Source organism: Schistocerca serialis, chromosome 1 (assembly GCF_023864345.2).
Source record: "Schistocerca serialis cubense isolate TAMUIC-IGC-003099 chromosome 1, iqSchSeri2.2, whole genome shotgun sequence".
NCBI lineage: Eukaryota > Metazoa > Arthropoda > Insecta > Orthoptera > Acrididae > Schistocerca > Schistocerca serialis.
Window position 1 is genome coordinate 232,758,018 of NC_064638.1, and position 16,802 is coordinate 232,774,819.

The following is a 16,802-nucleotide window of genomic DNA, read 5'->3' on the forward strand; positions in this document are numbered from 1 at the left end:
CGTAGGTTCGAATCCTGCCTCGGGCATGGGTGTGTGTGATGTGCTTAGGTTAGTTAGGTTTAAGTAGTTCTAAGGGGACTGATGACCTCAGAAGTTAAGTCCCATAGTGCTCAGAGCCATTTGAACCAACCATCAGCTCGGAGACCATGGCAGCGGTTACCCTTGACGCTGCATCACAGACAGGAGCGCCTGCGATGGTGTACGCAACGAAGAACCTGGGTGCACGAATGGCAAAAACGTCATTTATTCGGATGAATCCAGTTCTGTGAACAGCACCATGATGGTCGCATCCGTGTTTGGCGACATCGTGGTGAACGCACATTGGAAGCGTGTATTCGTCATCACCGTACTGGCGTATCGCCCAGCGTGATGGTATGGGGTGCCACTGGTTACACGTCTCGGTCACATCTTGTTCGCTTTGACGGCACTTTGAACAGTGGATGTTACATTCCAGATGTGATACGACCCGTGGCTCTACCCTTCGCTCAATCCCTGCAAAACCCTACATTTCAGCAGGATAATGCACGACCGCATGTTGCAGGTCTTGTATCGGCCTTTCTGGATACAGAAAATGTTCGAGTGCTGCCCTGGTCAGCACATTCTCCAGATCTCTCACCAATGGAAAACGTCTCGTCAATGTTGGCCGGGCAACTGGCTCGTCACAATACGCCAGTCACTACTCTTGATGAACTGTGGTATCGTGTTGAAGCTGCACGGGCAGCTGTACCTGTACGTGCCATCCAAGCTCTGTTTGACACAATGCCCAGGTGTATCAAGCCTGTTATTACGGCCAGAGGTGGTTGTTCTGGGTACTGATTTCTCAGGATCTATCCATCCAAATTTAGTGAAAATGTAATCACATGTCAGTTCTAGTATAATATAGTTGTCCAATGAATATCCGTTTATCATCTGCATTTCTTCTTCATGTAGCATTTTTAATGGCCAGTAGTGTAAATACTTTTGGTCTATGTTTGATGTTTGGCTCATAGTGTGGTGTCACTGCCAGACACCACACTTGCTAGGTGGTAGCCTTTAAATCGGCCGCGGTCCATTAGTATACGCCGGACCCGCGTGTCGCCACTGTCAGTGATAGCAGACCGAGCGCCCCCACACGGCAGGTCTAGAGAGACATCCTGGCACTCGCCCCAGTTGTACAGCCGACTTTGCTAGCGACGCCACACTGACAAATACGCTCTCATTTGCCGAGACGATAGTTAGCATAGCCTTCAGCTAAGTCAATTGCTACGACCTAGCAAGGCGCCATCACCAAGTTATATTGAGATGATAATACTGTATCAACAAGACCAATGTTCACCAATTGTGGATTAAAGTTAAGTATTCCAGCAGCTACGTACTTTTCTTTATAGCATTCATTACGTATCCTGTTTCAGACCTCACGCCAGTCAGCGTGTAATTAAACGCGTGCCTATCGGCTACCCGTCCTAGTGGATTGGCTATCGGGTCAGTCCACAATACATAGTGTCTCTCTATATATGAATATCATGGACAGTTTCTGCGAGCACCATAATATGCATTAATGTATAGGTCTGACGGTAAAGACTAACAAAAACTTCAGCGCCCAGTCTGTGTAAAGAGACTGAATTTGACTCGCAGAAGCTAGAAGATCGGAACTTTATTGGAGAGACGGTGTACCAAGAATGATGGGCAACACTTCTAATCCTAGGAGCACTGGCCTACAAAGTGAGAGATGTACTTGCTGCTTTTTTGCAGACGCGTGTCCTGACTGTCTGTGCTGAAACTGAGTACCTTGAGTACCTTACGTTGTGTGATTAATAGGCTTCGCACAGAGAATATTCCCTTTAATTTCATTTGTCGGTTTAATGCGCATTGCAATTTTGTTTTAAATCTTATTTTAATTTTTTTGGTGTAAACCCTCTGGGTAAGCCGTAAAGGAGAACTGTTAGGTTTTGTTAACTAGTTAATATTTATCTTTCGGGGACCTGCCTAATGTCTTCGTTTTGAGATCACTTACAGAAATTTATGTAGAGCTCAGTTTTAAATATTTTGCTGGTTTATTTAAATTTTTTAAAAACAAATATTGTTAAGGTCCTATCATCTTGCATCTTGTTAAGGACCGTTAAAAGGCATTATTGTAACTGAGTAACAGCGTTATTCACTATTTCGAACGATTTTCTTGTTTGTGAATTTAACATGGCAATTAACTATGAATTTTCCAGGCTGTTTTTCTTAAAGGGGACCTGTTGCTTTGAAAAATGAATATTTGTTGTCAAAGGTTAAATGATGTTAATTGTAGGAGCTTAGTCCTTCCATGGCATTTTCCTAATCCTGGTAATTCCCGATCACACTTAGTAAGATAACTGGTTACAGAGGACACTGATGAGCCAAAACATTACGGTAACCTGTGTATTAGCGTGTTGGTTCTGTTTTCGAACGCAAAACTGCAGCGATTCTTTGTGGTATGAATTTGTCAAGTCTCTGGTACTATTCCAGGGGTACGTTTCACTAAATGTCAACGCAGAGGTCACGCAATTCCCGTAAATTACTGATCGGTTGTTTGTGGACGCGGAGATGTTGTTGTTAGCTTTCCATATTGTGTTCTATCGGGTTCAGATCAAGTAAATTTCATGGTCAAGACAGCAACGTTAGTGCAGTGGACTGCTACGACGCAGTTGTTAGTGGCCGTATCGTGTCAAAGCTACAGAGCGACTTGTGTTGCTCAGACACTAATAGACCCGATGCTTTCCAAGGAGTTCAGTCCCAAACCTCTCCGTAGTGCTTTAGTGACCGAGAACATGTTACAACGGTGTAAGTGATTCGATGTGGGCGTTATGTCATTCAAGTAGGTAGAGCACTTCTGCAAAACTTTAACCCAGTACGTTGAACATAAACGAGAAACGAAGGAACATTAGGGTGCAACATCTGAACGAGTAAGTAATAGGAAATGGAGGATAATCTCTGCTTTATGATAGAACTGGAAGTACATCGGTCATGAGTTTTTCGAAAACATCCTAAGCGATGTGGAAAAACTACGGTGTGCCTAAATCTGGATGGTTAAAGGAGGCAACCAGATTACGAACGCAGTTTCCTAACCACTGCGTCATCTCTGATCTGTTTACTCATAATGCTGATCCCTACGATACAGACGAATACCTTACAATTAATAGGGCAAAGGAACTGGACACATGACTGTTTCCTTGTGGGAGTCCTCGTTGTCTCATTGCTAACTAATAAACTTACTTTGCGTTTATAGTGATCTGTTCTCAACAAAGTCTACAATTCAGGACCAAAACCTAGTACTATTGAACATCTGTAAGCTGCCTAAGAGTGCGAGAAGTTATGAGTGCGTGACATTTTAATTAAAATGTCAGAGTCTGTTATCTGTTAGACACTTACATATTAAGGCACATTAACTTAATACCGTAATCTACCGCAAAATTGTGAATGACACAATAAATACACACAAACACACGATACGAGATAGAATAATAGAACCTGCTTAAAAACACACACATAATAATATTAAAACATTTGTCTCATTTTAAGTCACGATCGAGTTTAAACCAACGTTCAGTCTCTGTCAGTTAGCCATTACACAGATAGAAAGACATTACCTTGATCCTGTAATATAAAGCATAGTTATAAGTGAAAATTACACATTAAATACTGGTACAGCAGTATGTAGCAGACAAGGACAGCATAAAAGTGGTCTTAAAATGATACATGCCTTTAGTAAAGAGATCTATTGCAATCTGCAGGAGCAAGAGCTTTTTATGCACGAATGTTACCTGTTTTTGCTTGCACTACAAAGTACTCTGAATACATGTGAAAATTAACTAAAGAAATGGTAGTCATTCACAAAAGTAACATGCATATGCGAAAATGACACAATGTTTATAATCATTGATTAATATTCCGAAAATTTTTGAAAGTTTTGAGTGCTGCAAAGATGAAATGGAATAATAGAGACAAGCAACAACATTATCAAGGCAAATACATACACTGAGAACAGGCTAAGTAAAGTAATATCCTTTCATCTCTTAATACATGACTATTTTTATCCACTCCAAAGCGAAATTTACTTTCATGAGTCCTTTACGGATCCAAGATGATTACAGCGCAACGACTGAGACGAGTGTTGTAGCAGTATGAACACACATTGGACAGGATAATAGAATGGCTGAGAAATCCACAGTAAATTTTCTTTTTGGACTTGGAAGAGCAGTTGAACGGAATGGACAGTGTCTTGAAAGGAGGATATAAGATGAACATCAACAAAAGCAAAACGAGGATAATGGAATGTAGTCGAATTAAGTCGGGAGATGCTGAGGGAGTTAGATTGGGAAATGAGACACTTAAAGTAGTAAAGGGGTTTTGCTATTTGGGGAGCAAAGTAACTGATGATGGTGGAAGTAGAGAGGATATAAAATGTAGACTGTCAATGGCAAGGAAAGCGTTTCTGAAGAAGAGAAATTTGTTAACATCGAGTATACATTTGAGTGTCAGGAAGTCGTTTCTGAAAGTATTTGTATGTAGTGTAGCCATGTATAGAAGTGAAACATGGACGCTAAATAGTTTGTACAAGAAGAGAATAGAAGCTTTCGAAATGTGGTGCTACAGAAGAATGTTGAAGATTAGGTGGGTAGATCACGTAACTAATGACGAGGTATTGAATAGGATTGGGGAGAAGTTTGTGGCATAACTTGACTAGAAGAAGGGATCGGTTGGTAGGACATGTTCTGAGGCATCAAGGGATCACAAATTTAGCATTGGAGGGCAGCGTGGAGGATAAAAATCGTAGAGGGACACCAAGAGATGAAGACACTAAGCAGATTCAGAAGGATGTAGGTTGCAGTAGGTACTGGGAGATGAAGGAGCTTGCACAGGATAGAGTAGCTATGGAGAGCTGCATCAAACCAGTCTCAGGACTGAAGACCACAACAACAACAACAACAACGCTAACTATTTATTTAGAGAAATATTAATAATGCAGTTAACTTACATTTCAATGAATGTACATTTTTCAACATTGTTCGCATTGGCAGCGACTTAACTGTGTTATAAAATGAAATAGACAAGAAAGATTCTGAAATAATATCCTTTCGTAACGCAATTTTTATTACCCTGTTATGACAGCTATGTTTCTCAGGAGCGATATTTGGAGCCTTCCGCGTCAAACTGAGAAATAGCCGTGCCCGTTCCTTTAGGCAGAGCCCAGCGCGAGGCTGGTGCGAGATGGATTGCTGCCCGCGCAGACGATTCATCAATCAATTTTGGCAGCAGACAGCTTTGTTAATGGGCGGCCGGCTTCTCTAGTGATGAATGGATAAACCATCTGAGGCTCGGCGCAAGCAGGGCCTAGTAACTCAATAGACCGCTTCCGGCGTAACGCCACTCGTGCCGGCTCATTCCTTCTCGTACTGTTCTCTTTTTCTACGTAACGGCGTTTTAAGCAGCTGGAGTAGATAATGGTACCATTACGGAACCTCACCTCAACCTCTCGATACCAGCAGTATTCTACTGTGTGTCTGTAGAATAGTTAACATATTTCTGAGCCAACATTCAGATTTGATTTCATTAATGTAGAGGTACTTTGATACATCGATATGTTTATATTGATTGCAATGATATTATTTTTATGTGAATTATTTCTTTTGTCACTATGACCTTTGACGTACTTTTGGCGCGGAAGCGGTTATTAGAGAGTCAAGGCTTGGACCTCATGTTGGAAAGAGGGAAATTGTAGTCAGTTTATAAAATGTCAACTTTAACAGTGAGGAAGATATTTTCAAGTATGTTATATTTTCTGAAGTGAAGTGATATTGCAACAAAAGTAATAAAAAAGAAGTGTAACTTAAATTCGGAGTGCTGATTACTTTTTTACATCACCATTGTCTTAACTTGCAAAAGTTTAATCTTCAAGAATGGTTTATGAAACACATCTATAAAACTTTTTAATATCGCAGAATAACACCTAGGCCTCTTTGCATCCGAGCTTTGAATCATCACTACCTAGATTTTTCGACGATTGAGCCATGAGTTCACAACGAGACCAGCATGGGAAACACGGAAAGATGAGTGTGTTTTTGCATTATTTCATGAAATGACTTTATTAGCTGTGCTCTAATGACACCTGCCGCATAATATAACTTTGTTGTTGCCCGAAAATGCAACATTTAGCAGCGTGAGCAACACTACAAATGATAATTAATTTTCGACCTTTGTTGTGGTAGGGTTGTTAAAAGTAGAAAGGCACATTGCTCCTGCTGCTACGTCCTCTTTCGTCACACCATTATACTCAGCGGAAAATTTCCCCTAGGGCTTTTTATTTCTTTTTTATCTCTCATTCTTACAAATACTTACCGTTACATGGCGCACTTTGAAAAATTTTTCCTATACCTTCATGTCAGTTAATTGGAAATTTTTCGATGACGTTCAACATCTTGAACCTCTGATTACTTAATAAAAGTACATTGCCTATAGATGCAATTTCTCTTTCGGAAATCATTTTGTAAAAGGATTAGTTCAGAGACATTTTAACTAGTTTTCCTTGTAATTTTCTAATTGCAGAGCCATATCTTTACTGTTATGTTCTCCGAAACTGTCACATTTAATAAATTTGGGACAGAAGTTTTTCTAAAGATGGAAGGGGAAAAATTGTGATCTCTTAAAACAATCAGTCGGCCTAGAATTCGGTTTCTGCTTAAGAATTCATACTCAGTATCAACTGGAACGTCACTTACCACTAAATTCCAGATGACTTGTTGTAACCTACTGACGAAGACTGACAGCGTATCCACGAGACTGACCCTAGTGAAGAGTAAAATACTGAACCTTGGTGTTGCGGCTGAAAACTGGAGACTTCATTCTATTAAAAAAACCCACAACAACTTCATACACGATATGGTCGTTTGCCCTGTCCTCAATTTGTTTTATATTTGACAATTAATATTTTGAACAAATCGATTATGTTGCTATAGGAAATCCTTTGATCCCTAATGGACCACTTTGAGGCGAGGGAACTGTAGTCGGTGGAACCTCGCTTTTGCAGCGTGAACACAAGGTGACGAAGAAGTATTACCATTTTTTCAGCATATAAATTTGAAAAGAAGCAAAAAAAACGTGATTTTCTATTGTTCAAGGCGGAAAATGGGTGAATCAATAGGACATTTCGATTACCGCAAATTCACGTATAAGAAACTACTTTTTGCTAAATAATTCTTACTACTTCAGTCACATTTTACTAATTAGTTGTTAGCACAACACTTTTCGGCAGCTTGCTGCCATCATCAGGAGCATGATTTACATGTTCATTAATTTGAAGTGTGAATAGGATTATTGGATGTGTGTGCCAGTGAGCTTATCTACAGAAATTTACCTCTATATAGAAAGATTCATTTATTTTAGTGTATAGCTTGAGTTGTACCCTACATTTAAATCATTGCATTTAATTACATTTTTGTGGAAATATACCTGTCTGGCTCACAGAGCACAATAATAAACACATCATCGTCACGTAACACTATTATATTCAGACAGTTACATTCCAAACACTCTTAAGGTTTTTACATTCCAAACACTCTTAACCGCCAAGAAAAACTTACTTTGATTGCTTGGACAGTGAAACCAACGAAAATACAATCTATTTCAGATAAGCATACTCATGTCATCGGACTAAAGTAGGAGTATGATTATTTGGTATTTCTTGGTTAGTCACTTTTTCTCAGTTTATGTCATGCAATAATAAAAGGGAATTTCACATTAGAGAAATTCATGAAGAAATTACAATGTTAGTTTCTAGTTGACCACTCACCAATTTGTTGCCACATAGTGTATCATGAATGTTTATTTCTTTAGACAAGTCCATTTGGCGTCCCTGGCCTATTTTATGTAACCCATATCGTTCATTGCCGCACAGTACATGAAGAATGTGTGGAACTTGATCGGCACCTTCGCAGCGCAGTACGTTAGTCATAACCAGGCATCTCATATCCACAGCAGATATCATGGACTGTTGAAAAGGAGGCTGGCTGGGGGAGGGATAAGCAGTCTGCTGAAGCAAACGCGATTCATCTGTTGTGCACATCACGCCATCGTGGAACGCTTGGAGTACTTATTTCTATGTGGAACGCTGTTGCAATACCGGTAAGTTAGTTCTATTCAGAGTGGGATTTGTAACTCAGCTTGATTGGAATATGTGTAAGAGATCACATTTTACACTATTTTATGAAAAATGTCCTGACACCCCCAGAAACACGCGTTTCTCGTATTAGGTGCATTGTGCTGCCACCTACTGTCAGGTACTCCATATCAGCGACCTCAGTAGTCATTAGACATCGTGAGAGAGCACAATGGGGCGCTCCGCGAACTTCGAACGTGGTCGGGTGATTGGGTGTCACTTGTGTCATACGTCTGTATGTGAGATTTCCACACTCCTAAACATCCCTAGGTCCACTGTTTCCGATGTGATAGTGAAGGGACACGTACAGCCAAAAGCGCACAGGCTGACCTCGTCTGTTGACTGACAGAGACCGCCAACGGTTGAACAGGGTCGCAATGTGTAATAGGAAGACGTCTATCCAGACCATCAGACAGGAATTCCAAACTGCATCAGGATCCACTGCAAGTACTATAATAGTTGGGCGGGAGGTGAGAAAACTTGCATTTCACGGTCAAGAGGCTGCTCATCACGTTATAAACGCCAAACGACGCCTCGCTTGGTGTAAGGAGCGTAAACATTGGACGATTGAATAGTGGAAAAACGTTGTGTGTAGTGACGAATCACGGTACACAATGTGGAGATCTGTAGGCAGGGTGTGGGTATAGGGAATGCCCGATGAACTTCATCGGCCAGGGTGTGTAGTGCCAACAGCGAAATTCGGAAACGGGGGTGTTATGGTGTGGTTGTGTTTTGCATGGAAAGGTGCTTGCACGCCTTGTTGTTTTGCGTGGCACTACCAAAGCACAGGCCTACATTGATGTTTTAAGCTCCTTCTTGATTACCACTTTTGAAGAGCAATTCGGGGATGGCGATAGGATCTTTCAACACGATCGAGCAGCTGTTCATAATGCACGGCCTGTGGCGGACTGGTTACGCGATAATAACATCCCTGTAATAGACTGGCCTGCACAGAGTCTCGACGAGAATGCTGTAGGACACTTTTGGGATGTTTTGGAACGCCGACTTCGTGCCAGACTTCACCGACCGATTTCGATACCTCTCCTCAGCGCAGCACTCCGTGAAGAATGGGCTGCCATTCCCCAAGAAACCTTCTAGCACCTGATTGAACGTATGCCTGCGAGAGTGGAAACTGTCATCAAGTCTAAGTGTGGGCCATCACCATATAGAATTCTAGCAGTACCGATGGAGGTGCCACGAACTTGTAATTCATTTTCAGCCAGGTATCCGGATACTTCTGATCACATAGCGTATGTTATTGTAGAATGTAATGCTTACAGCCGTAAAACAAGAGAGCCCGAAATACTGCTTCATGTTTGGCCTCTATGAGGCAGTTTCCAGATGATTTGGTTCTTGAAAATCTGCAGCAAAGATCTTGTGAAACTTGCAAGTAATAGAGGAAACGCTCGTAGTTTCCAAGAAACAATCTTCCAAACTCTCTCCCGGAACAATAATTTTTACCTTGGAAACGAGGGCTTAGGACAGGTACATTTCCGTCGTCTAATTTGCTTGGCAGTGCCACGAGTGATACCGCACCATTTGCAACAGGGTGAAGTAACTTCTTAACGAACTTGAAATCCAAAGAAGAAGGTTGATGACCTTATAAAAGCTGTTATGTTTGAAGTGACACAGGACATCTTTCGCACATGAAAATTTTTTGGTTGGGTCCAAGATAGCGGTTTCCAAAATGGCTGTGATTATGCAAACACAACCTCCATGATTTTGCCCTCTCCCTTCTCATACTACTTGATTTTAAATTTCTGTTTACTGACCTGTTTTTGTTTTAAAGGGATGACTCCAGTCACACGGGCTACACAGTACTTAATTACCTTCGAGTCAAATTTTTCCTATAACACGATATATTGTTGTGCGGATGTGCGGACGTACCTAAGAGGTAACAGTAAAATAACTAAGATTCAGTGACCTCCCGTAGCAATTGTATAATTAACCTCACTACTTAATGTGTTTGAAAAAACATTCCACAGTTGCATTGGAAACTTAACAGTTTTTGATGAGTCTTACGAATATATCAGTGAGTAACCACTTTTCACATGTCTTCTGCGCTACACAGTCGAATAGCTGGATGTGGCTGAAGAACTGTGCCAAACTTTCATCTCATAGTAGCAACTGCAAACTAAGTCCTCTGTTATTTGATGGATGTATTCCAATCTCGTTCCTCCTCTACAATTTTTACCCTCTATGGCTCCTTCTAGTACGAATGAAGTTACTATGTGATGTCTTAACAGATTTACGACCATCCTCTCCCTTCTTCTTATTATTAATTTCCACGTATTTCTTTCGTCGCCGATTCTGCGGAAAATCTCATTGCATACCTCATCAGTCCACACAGTTTTCAACATTCGTCTGTAGCACCAGATCTCGAATGTTTCGATTCTTTTCTCTTGAAGATTTCCCACAGCCCATGCTTCGCTACCATACGGTTCTGTGCTCTATTCTCAGAAACTTCCTTAAATTAAGGCCTATGTTTTATACCCGCGGAGTCCTCTTGGCCAAGAATGAACTTCATGCTTATACTAGTCTGCTTTTTATGTCACCCTTGCGTCTTCCGTAATAGGTTATTTTGCTGCCTAGGTAGCAAAATTCTTTGTCTTCATCTACTTCGTGATTATCAATCCAGATCTGAATTACTCAACGTCCTCATTTCTAATACTTCCGACTACTTTAGTTTTCCATAATTTTCTCTCAGTCCATGTTCTGTACTCATTCCACAAAGCAGATCCTGTAATTCTTCTTCACTTTCACGCAGGATAGCAACGTCATCACTAAATCTTATCACTGATATATTTTCACCTTGAATTTTAATTCCAGTTTTGAACCTTTCTTTTATTTCCGTCATTGATTCTTCGATGTACAAATGGAACAGTAAGGGTGAAAGAGTACGTCTCTGCCACCCTTTTTAATCCGCACACTTCGTTCTTGGTCATGCACTTTAATTGTGCCTTCTTGGCTCAAGCAAATTTAGTATATTACCCATCTTTTCCTATAGTTTACTCCTGGTTTTCTCCAAATTTTGAACGTGTTGCACCATTTGATACTGTCGAACGCTTTTTCTAGGCCGACAAATCGATGGACCTGCCTTGATTTTTCTTCGGTGTTGCTTACATTATCAACCGCAACGTCAGAACTACCTCTCTGGTGCTTCTACCTTTCTTAAAGCCAAGTTGACTGTCATCCAACACATCCAAAATTTTCCATTGTTTTGTATATTAATCTTGTTAGTAACTTGGATTGCTAATTGTGCAATAATTTTGCAATCGTGGCTGGATCTACGGCTGGTATTCGGAATTTTCCTATTATAATTTCTTTCAATTGTATAAGCCATTTGTTAACGTCAATAATACAGAGTTGTACCACGGTTTCCTCTTCACGTTAAATTCTAGGTCCCCCTGTAAATAAGGCTTCTGAAGTTGAGGTAATGCAGTTCTGTTAAACTCCAATAGTACCATGGTGAGTAAAGCATTGTGGTGTTCAAACCAATCTACGATGCACGGAGAGCTTGCTTACGCCCCAGAACAGAATGTCCTGTAGTTCTTCATAACGACCAGGCCACAGTTATGACACCTGCCGTGAGCCCTCAGGATCTGTTGAATGAGGCAGAATCATCTAGTGGGGCGAAACTAGAGGTGGCTATGACTTACCGTTCCTTGACCTGCACTAGACAATAAAAGCATTTGAAAACCATCCTCAACCGTGATTTATCTATTATACTCACGGATATTGAGAAAAGTTAAGGTTAAGACTCGTGTGTTTCCCTAGATGGAGTTCGAGACGGGCTCGGTAGGATTCCAGGAAGGCAACGAGAGTCCATACAAGCACAAACATGTTTGTCAGGCATTTCTGAAAATATTCGAAAGAAATTTGAGAGTACACTGAATTCTGTTTTACGGTGAGCACTCTTTGGCGTTGGTCCCTGAAGTAGCTTGAATTAATCGCGAAACACTCGCCCTGCGCTACGTTCCAAGTGGCTGGAAAAATGCGCAGGCGACTCCTGCATATAAGTAGGATAACAGAACGGACACTCAAAATATCTTTAACATTGGTTTGCTACAGAATTCTTGAATTTATTCTCAGTCTGAATGTAATTAATTTGCTGTAGATGAAAAGGCTTCTGCCCACCAATGAGTACGGATTTACTGTGTGTAACTGTAACGTATGTAACTGAGTTTGGCCTTTTCTCACATGGTATCCTGTGAACCATGAATGAAAGGCTAAAGGGGGAGTCCATATTCCTAGGTTTCCAGAAAGCGTTCCACGAGGTGCCCCTGTGCGGACTGATAACGAAGGTCCGGGCATACTGTTTAGGTTCTCAGAAACACGAATGGCTCTAATACTGTTTAGGTAATCGAATCTAACATGTTGTCCGGGTCGGCGAGTGTTCCAGAGACAAGGCTATCGGCAGGGGTGCCTCAGCGATAGTGATAGTACCGCTCTCGTTCTCTCTGTACATAAACGGTGTGACGGACGGGGTGAGCTGAGGACGCTGTAGTTTGAGAAACTGTCATTGTCGAGTGACTGCAGAGAGAACTTCTGTCCGGTACGACGAAGCACAGCTAGCTCTAAATGTAGAAATATGTAAGTTAATGCATATGAGAAAGAAGAACAATACTATAATACTGGATAGCAGCTTCTGCATTTTGCTGCTTGAGACAGTCACACTGGCTGGCTCTGAGCACTATGGGACTCAACTGCTGTGGTCATCAGTCCCCTAGAACTTAGAACTACTTAAACCTAACTAACCTAAGGACATCACACACATCCATGCCCGAGGCAGGATTCGAACCTGCGACCGCAGCAGTCGCACGGTTCCGGACTGCGCGCCGAGAACCGCGAGACCACCGTGGCCGGCCAGTCACACTGACTAAAGATCTGGGCATGGCGTTACAAAATGATATGTGATGGATCGAGGGCGAAAGGTCATAGTAGCGACTTCGCTTTTTTGGGAAAATGCTCGGAATGCGTAGTTTATGTATAAAGAATAACGCATATAACACTAGTGGAGCCCATTCACGAGTACTGCTCGAACGTTTGGGATCCCCACCAGGTCGGGTTAAAGTAAGACGTCACTGCAGTTCAGAGTCATGCTGCTAGATTTGTTAACCGGTAGATTCGACTGACACGTGAGATGTTTCGTGAACTCAAAAGGAATTCCCAGTGGAGGACGACGTTTACTGTAGGCACGGGGTGATGTGTTGCCAAAGCATACTTTGAAACTGGTAGTAGCTGGCCGGTGTGATCGAGCGGTTCTAGGCGCTACAGTCTGGAACCGCGCGACCGCTAGGATCGCAGGTTCGAATCCTGCCGCGGGCATGAATGTGTGTGATGTTCTTAGGTTAGTTACGTTTAAGTAGTTCTAAGTTGTAGGGAACTGGTGAACTCAGATGTAAAGTCCCACAGTGCTCAGAGCCATTTGAACAATTTTTTTAAGCTGGTAGTACACAGCACTGGAAGCCGAGCAACGTTGTGAAGCGCTACTAAGCCCCCATACACGGTCTTACATGGAGAGACGACGCTCAGCGTGAAGCAAGTTCCTCGTTGCAGCAGGTTGAGCTGGCCTTTGTAACCGTCCTGTGGCGCTGAATTTTTGTGGCTCGCTAAAGTGGGATATGATTAACGTTAAGAGCTTTTAGGTGCTGTCACATTGGGAAGGCATTGTGAGCTGATATAAAATCGTTCTATGTGGTTGGCTAGAATTGAGGTTTGCTTCAGCACGACACGAGTGAGCATCTGCAACTCTGTAAAAGTTCATTCATCGCCTCTGCTTTAATTGTTTAGTGTGCCTTGCCCTATTCCTAACAGAACTGAGCTGTATTAGCCTTCTGTTAATCTGGTATATCAGTGTTCCGGTTGCTTTTCTGAAAACAGGTGTTTAAGTTCCTTTTAAAGCTTTTGGCGATATTCATTTTATTGAGTTACTTTAAGTGGGACAATTTTATCGAGAACGCTTGTTTAGAAACCTTAAGATTTCAAATATCGACTCGTTGGTTTATCTCAGAAACCGCTCGCTAACTGTTTGTTGTGGACGGCTGTTGCTAGAGTCTATTGTCGTTTCCAAGTAAAGTAAATGCTCAATAATTCTGCGGCGCCATTAGCTGACGCCGTGTATATTTTAAAGTTGGATTTTAAAGTTTGATTGTTTATGAACATATTTGATTAATTACAGTTAATGCCGATGTGTTGTACAATCACGAGCGTGGGGCGGGTTGCCGGCTTGTGAAATCATAATGTTTTTTTGTCACATGTATGCTCGTTTATTGTTTTAAGTTTCCTCTACCAACCCGTAATCTAGAGATCTGCCAATGGGACGTTTCGCTCGGTCACACTCGCTCGAGCCGACTGCGCTCGGTCATGGCTTTCCCGAATACGAACGCTCGAAGCGGGCTGCGGTCGGACGAGGCGCTGCGCCCTGCGGAGGGCAGAGGCTGGCCCGTGCTGGCACTCCCGCCGCGCTGCAGCTGCTGCATCTGCTGCGCCGGTGCAGTACCAGCTCTGTGCGTCTGAGGGCTGGCGCCGCTCCTCACAAACTCCCATCAGCCGATATGAAGCACACTCAGTTTGTTTACGTAGTAGACCTGCACCCCTGGGTGGCAGTTTCTAATCGTGACATCATTGTGAGCCACCAAAGAAAACAGCTTGCTTTATTCAATAATGAAACTTGGAAAAGAGTTTTGGATTTAACATGAAAACTATGTAACTGCCATCTTTTTTCGGGCTCATAATGAAAGATCAGATTGCTGCTCTTTATAACAACATCTGCTTTGTTGATTCAAATATACATGTGTGAACTTGACAACCTAACAAATTAGAAAACTCACAATTTTTTTTTTCAAGCTGTTCCCCGTTGGCGTCATTGCAGTGAATCGACTCTTTTCGGATCTAGTCAATCAGAGATAACGTTCCAAACCACGCTGATTGCTTTTTATTTTTGTGCTTTTCGTTCTAGTTTATCAGAACCTAATACTTCATCGTACATTTGACCCACACTACCTAACGCCTCATCTCTATCAAAAACAGACACCATTTTCAACAATCGGAAGGGTGAGTGAAATCTGGTTTCGCAGCACAGAGTGCAACAGGTTGTGGAAAGGGGCCAAGGTCAATTACTGTTAGTTATACAAGAAGACACAACTTTATTCCTCAAACCAATGCACAGTATTCTCTTTAAAAGAACAAGATGAGTTCACTGCTGAGGGGCCAAGTAACTTATCGAGAACAAGTTTAAATGATTCCTTTTAAAACGCCAGGATTTAGAGTAATGGCTGAAGGATTTACTTAAGTAAGATTGCAATATCTTCACGGCTGAAGGCAGAAATAATATTTCAGATCAGCTAAGGAAATTCTTTAGATGCCAAGCATTTACAATGTTCGGCTAAAGGCCATATTAAGGAAAATTCAAATAAATTCTTCGGCTGAAAGCCCAATAATAAATATTTTACGTAATAAAAGAGAGGCTTTAAACATAAGCTTTTACACAGTGCAACAGATAAAATCTTACGAAAACTTGAAGTATCTTGTCGGCTGAAGGACCAGACAATTACTCAAGAATAATTAAAGGTCACCTTCAGATAAACATTTACAGAACACGGCCGAAAGTCGTTTCAAGAAGTCAAGATAATTAAAGAGAAACCTTGCAGACAAGGATTTACATATTAAAGCCACAGATTCTGAAACAAAGGTGGCTGAAAGCCTAAATGCAGAGCTACAAGAATTTTAAATAATACACGGCTGAATGCCTAATCTTAAAATAGTTCTCATGAAGTTCGGCTGAAGGCCATACACTAAACATAAAACAGACAATATTAATACACGGCTGAAGGCCTCGCACAATACATGGGACAGAAATAAAATGACCATCACAAACAATAAACAGTGGTGCTCAGAAGTGTTCCCAAGAGTCGGCCTGGTGAGGGAACTCTAATCACAGTTTAGGAGAGAGAGGCAGCCAAGCGTAAAACTACACAATCGGGTTGCAACACGACCTAGGGACGGCTGAAGAACCAACCAACAACCTAATCAATTCCCTCTGTCGCAACTGACGAACTGCCTATTCCATTACGCAGGAAGCATTCATTTGCTCTGTGGAAATCACAGAAGCTACACACAGTTCCACGTAAATACAGTTGCACAAGAACTCGGATAATCACTGTGGAACAACAAGGACGAATCAATTCGACACACAGACGGTCTCCACAAGCGGTCGGCAACCAAATACACGTCGTCCCATGAGACGACCGACCGAACAACCAATCCAGGTCGTTCCCACTCAAGGTACATGTGTCGGTGACGGTCGGTCAAGTCTTGGCTGTCCGAAGCTGACTGCAGCTCTATCCCGACTCAACTCCATGTCCGTTCGGAAGTCGGAGACACGGCGACCCGGGCACCCCGGTTCGGACCCAACCATGCCGAGGTAACTCTTGCCCATTGGCCACGACATCTCTGCACAAGGAAGGAACCGACCCACGTCCAGCAGGATGACCAAGTGGCGAGGCCCAGCAACGGTCAAAAGACCAAATACACGCCGCCCGATGAGACGACCAACCGAACGACCGACCAACGGTCGTCTCGCTCCAATCTCCTTCCGCAGGACAGTCTATATGTGTCGCCAGCGTTCGGCGAGCACTGTCTG